The sequence below is a fragment of the Agelaius tricolor genome, unplaced genomic scaffold (assembly GCF_023055355.1).
Source record: "Agelaius tricolor isolate 1412-34295 unplaced genomic scaffold, bAgeTri1.0.p SCAF_1, whole genome shotgun sequence".
Lineage (NCBI taxonomy): Eukaryota > Metazoa > Chordata > Aves > Passeriformes > Icteridae > Agelaius > Agelaius tricolor.
In genome coordinates, this window is record NW_027269261.1 from 70,199,057 (window position 1) to 70,206,932 (window position 7,876).

The following is a 7,876-nucleotide window of genomic DNA, read 5'->3' on the forward strand; positions in this document are numbered from 1 at the left end:
CCCACAATCTATCACAGCAGGGAAAGTGAATGAGCAAAGCTAGAGATGAGCAAATAGCACAGCCTAGGAGTAAACAATCCAGAGCTCAGAATATGCTCTGTGATACCTATTTAATTAGAGCAAGAATATTTTCCTAAATGAGTGGCTTGGTTAAAATAATCCTTTGATGATATGAAATAATCAATTTTGGTTTTCTCTGTTTGTTGAATAGAAATATTGACACCCTGGAAGCAGTAGGAAGTTCATGACCAATTTTTGAAGGTGACAACTGCTTGAGCCGGAAGGTTGGACCAGATGACCCACTGTGGTTCTTTCCAACCTTACCCATTCTGTAATTCTGCAATTCTGTGAAATGTGTAAATTTCATACATTATCTTAAAATGTCTGCTTCTAGTCATCAGGAAGGAAAGACCTCCTCACTGGTGGTTTGAGAGTTGACAGAATGAAATGTGTGCTGAAAACAGAGGAGGAGAAAGACTGGGGAGCTGGATTAGGGAATTCAATTTTTGGAGAAGATCCTGTACCTGGTTCTGCTGCATCAGTGAGCCTGACCTCCCATAGCATAAAGTCCCCTGCCTCCAGAGACAAAGTTGGAACAACTGTGACCAAGCTTCCTTCAGCAAGCTGTGAGGTAATGCATTTACCAGAACAAATATGCTCTTTCTGATAAGCTTGTACATACAGACCATTTAATATATGATAAAAACAATTGTATGTTCCATTTGTTGATATTTTGCGATCAAGCTGCCCTCAGAAAGGGCACACAGATTAGCACAAGTAGGAAGGTATGTGATAGAACTTAAACAGATTTAAATGGCAGTATTAAAATTTCACATAGGTAGGTCATTGCTAGGTATAAATGTTTGACCATTCTCATACCACTGAACAGCACTCTCAAGGAGATGAACACAATGCAGGGAAGGTAGAAGTCATTCCTAGCATATTATGCACCTCAGATAAGAAAGAGGCACAACTGCAGACTGTGGGCTCAGCCAACAGCACAGTCTGCTTCAAGGTTGCCTGGCACCTCTGCATGCCAGACCTAAGAAGTAAATGCTAATAGCTACACTGGGTTCTTGCTGAAATTTTCTGCAGGTTTTTTGTTGGTTGGTTGGTATTTTTTGGTTTGATTTTCTTTGGGTTTTTTGTTTGGTTTTGTTTGTTTGTTGCTGTTTTATATTACAAAGAACATTAGTAAGAGATTTAGCCCTGCTTAAAAATTCTGGTGATCTGTATTCAGAGCAGCACTAGCTTTCCTCTGATTTGGGTCTCTTTTTTCCAAAATCAGCAAAAAGCTTGTTGAATCCTAAGACTCTACTGGAGATAACAGAACAACCCACGGGGTTCATATATGTTCTTTAGATACTTCGTTTTTCAACTATCTGCCATCCCATTTTAGCTGATCATGCCTGAACATTTCTTGTGGCTTCTGATAGCTCCTTGGAGCATCTGAGTTTGCTCTTCAGACCTGCAGTGGCCTCTGTGTATTGCTTTTGGATAGTGAGAAGTGGAACTGGGAGGGGGATGTCTCTTCTGAGGTTGAAGCAAGCCCAGTGACATTAGGCAGCTGGTGACCACGGGCCACTTCCTTTGAGTACAACACAGGTGACACAAGGATTTGGTGGTGGTGGTGGGCTGGCAAAGTGGAAGGAGTCGGAGGAGACTCCACTGCTCACAGGCTACAGGGAGGTCCAAATGACTCCTCCTGTATCTTTCCATCCAGCTGAAACCTCACATGCATTTCTCATTTCTCTCTAACTTGAGCCTTTTCAAACATATGGAACAGGACAGTAAGTCAGGCAAGAAGGAATGTTGCCAAACAGACAGTCTACAGAAAAGGATGTAGGAGAAAAAAAAAAAAGGAAAAGCATGAGAAAATGCAGCAAAAAAACCCTGATAAGAATCTGAGAGAAGAACTGAAATCATGTGTTCAGTAATGAGACCAGATTAGAGTAGGAACCCAGGAACGAAATTAAAAGTGCAGGTGTTGTAACTCTGCTGTGCAAACATCCTTGAAACCCAAGCAGTCTTGTCCCTACTGTAGGTTTCTGTAGAAGCTGACATGCCTGCAGCAGTGGAGTTTGTGTTAATGGAGCCCTGCCTCCAAGTCAGCTAACAGATGACATGGATGTCACGATTCCACAAGATAGCATTTCTGATTTATTGGCTGGGTTTACTTCTTTTCAAAATTCCACCCACACATAGTAGCTATCCTAAAACACACAACTGAAGCTGCACGGCTCAGAGCTCCAGAGTAGCTGGTTCTGCAACCATATCTGCAGAATATCTCGTACTGACCCTGCAGTGCCTGACCCATTTCTGCTTTTCTGTTTTCTGTCTCAGTCAATGTACAGGACTGAACTGCTCTGGGACAATGCCTTGTGAAAAGAAGAGACCCAGGAGTAGAAGTTCAAGTTACAAGGTTACCAGTGTAAAATCCATTGTGCACATGAACTGTGGAGCAGCAGGCCACTATCCCTGCCTTCAGGTTATCTTTGTTTCACCAAAGACAGTTGGTGATAGTTTCAGCCTGTCCTTCTGGCATGACTAAGCAGCAGCCCCAGAGCCTCCGTGCCTTCCTTCTCAAAGGCTGTCACCATGTGTCTGTGCAGTGGGACTCTGTCCCAGCTGGGACCACTCAGTGCTGCCACTCAATGGAACACCATCACCAATTTGTGTCAGAGTTGTGTCACCTGGGCTGCCACCTCCTTCCACTGTGTGCAGCTCCTGAAGCAAAGCACGGAGATGCAGTGACTGTGCTTGTGCAGCCCAGCTCCCCTTCAACAACTTCCCAGCCAGACAGCTTGGCTTCAATTTTTACTTAGCAACTGCCTCCCACCTGGAGAAACCACCTTCTCCTGCTCTCAGATCAATGCTCTGAACATACTTCTTAGTTTTGGTAAAGTAAATGATGCTAAATGATTTCACAAATCATGGAATGGGGCTCTAAGTTGCTGCACTCTCTGGCTGTGATGACACAGCCCAGTACAGTGAAACACTGCTGTAAATGACTTTTTTAAAAATAACCTAGGCAAACAAAATAAGAAACCCTGTGGGTGGCCTGAGTCACAAGAGCTGCTATGTACAACATGCATCAAAATGAAATATGGTCACTTTATTGTAAATAAAGTGCTTCTGCAATACCAAAATGAAGCAAAATCAAATCATTCAATGTAAAAGTTTGTGCCCAACCTACAATTTCAATGAACTAACGGAAAACAGATTTGTCATTTTTTTGACTGGTTCTAGCTGCAACTGTATAATGCTGTTTTTTCCAATTAAAACTAAAAGAGAATTTTCAGTAAAGAAATTAAATCACCACCACAGAAACTGACTGGATTGCAGCCGGGCCCCAACATCCCTTCTTTCACTGAAAAATGTGGTTTGTGTTGTTTGTGTTTTTTACCAGAAGTGGTCATACTTTCTTTTTTTTTTTTTCAGATTTCCCTGAAAGAAACTAATTCTGCTTCCTAACATCATGACTGACCCCTGATTTAGCAATGACTCAGGAAGAAGAGTTCCCACTACTGACTCTCTGAATAAGGTCCTGCAATCCTGCATTGCAGTTGCATATAAGCCTCCAGCCCTAACTCATCTTCACATTATTACAGTCCTGAGAGCTGAAATAAACCTGTCAGAAGGCAGCTGGGCACTGCATAAATTTGCTGCCAATGCTGCAAATTACAAACCAACATAATCTACATCTAAGCTCATAATCTCAAGAAATGTGTTTCTCTTTTAGGTCACTGATTGACAAGAGCTTTAAGAAATAAAGCTGTAAACATGATTTAGCTGTTGCTTAGCTAGAAATGCAGAGTATTTACCTCTGTATCTGATTCTTGGTGGTTATCCATCAACCTTTGAACAACTGTTTCGACTATCTGGGGGAGTACAACTGAGACATTTTCTTGCTTTACCCTGTGTTTCCAGAGCTCTGCAGGGAGAGAGGGAGAAAACAAAACAAATAAACAAAAAATCCAGAATAAAACCACACATCAGAGGCTATCACTGTCACAAAATATCGATCCTTCAGTAATCCCTGGGATTTGACACTGGGTGTGCTTTATAGCTTAGTGCTTCTCAGCTTTCCCAAAATGTTTACAGCAAAAAGTAAATGTCATTGCAAACAGATTGCAAAGCCTCTGTTGAGCAGCAATATCAAATTCATTCTGGTATCAAAGCCAAAATGCAATTTCATTACAGACCAGTTCTGTCAATAATGACCTGGCCCACAGTTGTATATTGGAGTTCTCTGTAAATATTGAGAAAAGAATATGGCTTTTGTTTGGAACTGAGCATTTATGTACACTAATTACAACAAGGAGTCACAGTAGGTCACATTTTTCATACCTTTTATTTCCTCTTTGTCTTTGTTTTACTATCTGTGTCCGTGAATACTCAAATTGCCCACATCCATGCAGTAATTGTACTAACATGACATACCTAAAATACTAAAAATTCTGACATTTTAATTGCTATGCTATGCCTAACATATTAACACTCTAACGCAAAGGAGTAGAGAAATAATTTCCTATCAGTCCAATTCAGCCTGCCTGCAAACTCCAGTGGGGAGCTGACAGCAAATGCATTGACACACAGGACGAGGCTTTGCTGCCTTTATGCAACAAGGCTACTTTTCCCCAAGAAAATTTATTGAACTCCCATATTCCCCTGAGAGGGTATCTTAATTTTCCTGACCAGAGGGGAGAGCTACTCTTGTCTGACTTTTTCAGATGTCACTAGAGTCATCTTCTGATTTATTTTCTTCTGCACATCATGGATCATGTGGATTTTGGGGCTTTCCAGAAGCTTTTTGAAACTAGAATCAAGGTTAATACTTAGCTTTTGCTTTATCTCTATGCAGTTAATACAGCAACTTGCTAGCAAAAAGTAGCAGACTAAACCAAAATAATTTTCTTGCCACAGAATTTCAGAATACAGAATTTTCCTATAGAATATCAAGGTTAATATTATTTGTGGGTGACTGTATGCCTAGGGCTGTGCCACAAACACTCTGGACAGGGCCAGGTTTCACTGCTGCTTTGGGCTCTCCCAGGACCAAGACCTGGTGCCACACGGCAGAGGTGACATTTCAGAGTCTCCAGGGTCACTCACATCTGCCAGAGCTCCCCTCCTGAGAGACCCCATGGGCCCCTGCTGAACTTCACTTACCAAAACCTCCTCTTCGTGCCTGTCTGACTGTGGCTTTTGTGGCTGGGCACAGTACCAGAATCACTGAGATATGGATATTTCACACATTCTCTCTCAAAATTACTGTGTTTGCATTTCCTGACCTTGGACCTTGACTTTCTTCTGTCTTCCCCTGCCCCTGTCCCCAGTCCATGCAGAATGTGGTTAATTCTCAGCTCACTGCCTCAGCCCCACTCGACCTACAAGTGGGTCAGGATTGTCTGTCTCTTCTTTGCTGGTCCTGCCTTACCACAAGGTTCAATCTCTCCAAGTTTATAATAACACAAAACTAAAAGTGAGGGGAAGAAACAAAGGGGTCAAGCACGTAAAACAGGGAAATTTGGTCACTGGTAAGAACATGTCTATCAAATACACCAAGAAACTCTGTCCAGCTCCTATCCCTGCTCTCCCTGGTATCTGTTGATGGCTTTGCTAAGTGCTTCTGAGAGCCAAGGCAGACAATCATTGTGCTCTTGGAAACGGGAGGCATTAGCAAGCCACATCCCTCGTTGCAGTTTATGGCTTTAATCAAGAAGCATTTTAAACACTTTGTGGCATGACACAAAGGTCAGCACAGAGCACAGAGGGAATTAGAGAGCTCTTATCTGTGATAGGAGATGGGTGGGGATTTGAAGAGGGGAAACAGCAGGATTTTTGAATCCAGTACATTTAGCAGATTGCCTGCTGTGAAAGAGCATAGCACTGCCTCAACATTGTTCCCTCCACACCTTGTGCTGCTACTCCTTGGCCATATAATGACCACCTCAGCAAAAGGCTGCTTTTCCTGCTTCACTTAGGGTCAGGGTTACACTTAGGGTAAGGGTTGAAAGAAGCACAAAGCCCAGAGCTCCAGGAACACTGGAACTACAAAAGGCATGCCAAGGTCAGCACAGCACTGCCCCAGTGTTGGTCCTTTCACACCATGCTCTGTGGAACCACCCAGGTGCTGAGTACCTCGCCCTTAGCAAAGGGCTCCACGTAGGGCTAGGGTTTAAAAACCCATAAAGCTTAGACCTTCAGGGAAACTGAAACTATAAAAGGCACACCAAGTGTAGCATGGTGCTACCCCAACATTTCTCTCTCCTGTCTTGGTTTAAAAGACAGGTGTCTGCCAAGAAAAGTGAGAACTGTCCTGAAATGGACCATATGACCCCTTTCCTCCAAATTACTACAATTACGAATTTATGGCACCTTCAGCTAAACATACAGGAAAAGGAATAACAGTTCTTTACTAGTTTATCGTGTATAACAAGGCAAACAAACAAGAACAGCAGCAGCAGCACAAACAGAGCCACAAACCTGGTCCCAGCGCTCCGCCTGCCGCAGGCGCTTCCCCTTCGGTGCAGTTCCGGTCCCAGCCAGGAGGGGCGCCGCTGGCTCCCGGCCGGGCAGGGCGGCCGCAGTGATTCCCCCGCGCCAGCAGGGGGCGCTGCGGCCTGAGCGCGGCCGCCTCACCGCGGGCGGTAATGGCGGCTCAGTCGTGAGGGAGAAAGAGAGCATGGCTCCCTTTGCAAACTCATAGGGAGCAGCCGGGTTCAGTGCCACTCCCGGTGGTTAAAGAGACTGTAGCAGGAACCTCAGAGTGGCAGCTGGAACAGCAGAGGTGAGCAGACCCCTGAGGCTGTAAATTGAATTGTAGCACTAACTCCAAATCAGTGGCAGAAGCAGAAGTAGCTGAGGGTCCTGGCAGACACAGGGCATCAGCTAAAGTGTAGCAAAAACCCCAAAGCAGCGTCAGAGAATAGCAGGGCTGGGCAGGGGATTGCTGCTTTTCACAGCTCACCATGATGGTTTGTGGAGGAATAGAATGTAAGAAAATAGTGCAGAAGGTAATCTCAAACCTGAGGAGTTGCAGCTGTACTAATCACCAAAGATTAGGAACAGGCCTGCTCTTAATAGGCCACAGCTGTGTCCCATAAGAAGAGGAGTGCTACAAAAGAATGGGTTAGCTAGGTGAGGAGAGAGTTGGAGTTTGTTGGTTGTGCTCTGAGGAAGGAGTTAGTGTTGCAAGGACCTGCCCATGAGCCGTCACAGAGAAGGTATGGGACTTCTGTGGCATGATGACAACAATGGCTGGTCCTGGTGATGCTGCTTGGGTTTTTTTGCTTTTTTTGTTTTGTTTTGTTTTTGGTTTTTTTTTTTTTTGTTTTTGTTTTTCCTTTTGTATTTCCTCTGTATTCTTTGCACATATATTTGTAGCTCTGTAGCCTATTGTATTAGTGACTTGTTTTCCCAGTAATTGTCCGTGGCCTTCCCTAGGCAGAAAGACAAAACATGTTCCAGAGCTCCAAGCCCCATTGGCTACAAGGCCCCAGTGCTGTCTTGGTTCTTCCTGGGAGCCAAGGCTGAGAACAACTCTTCAAGATGCATTTCATGGACAAAGTACAGTTATGCCAAAGGGGGGACTCCAGAGGAGGGGCTTGACCTAGGGAGGAATTGCATCAGCAATTGTCCTCCTAATTGGTGCTTTTTTATCTATTATGTTAATTTCCTACAACCCGTAAAAATGTACTCATCCCTGCAGGATGGGCTTTTGTGGACATTTCTCCATAACTGCCCCTGAAGGCATTAAAATAAAGATCCGTTCTTACATTGTCTCCTTTCTAAAAGCATTTTGAGTTTCATTTACAGTTTGGCAAAAAGGCAACACTGGGGTCGGGCTGCCATGCAGAGGGAACAAAGGGAG

At 44.0% G+C, this 7,876-nt stretch overlaps 1 long non-coding RNA gene across 1 annotated transcript; it reads left to right on the top strand.

The window, feature by feature from the left end:
* The first annotated feature begins 399 nt into the window (after nucleotides 1-399).
* On the top strand, nucleotides 400-4,002 carry LOC139591261 (uncharacterized). The gene is made up of 3 exons (XR_011679596.1): nucleotides 400-631; nucleotides 2,344-2,422; nucleotides 3,442-4,002. It is a non-coding gene; the product is annotated as an uncharacterized lncRNA (long non-coding RNA).
* Nucleotides 4,003-7,876: the final 3,874 nt, after the last annotated feature.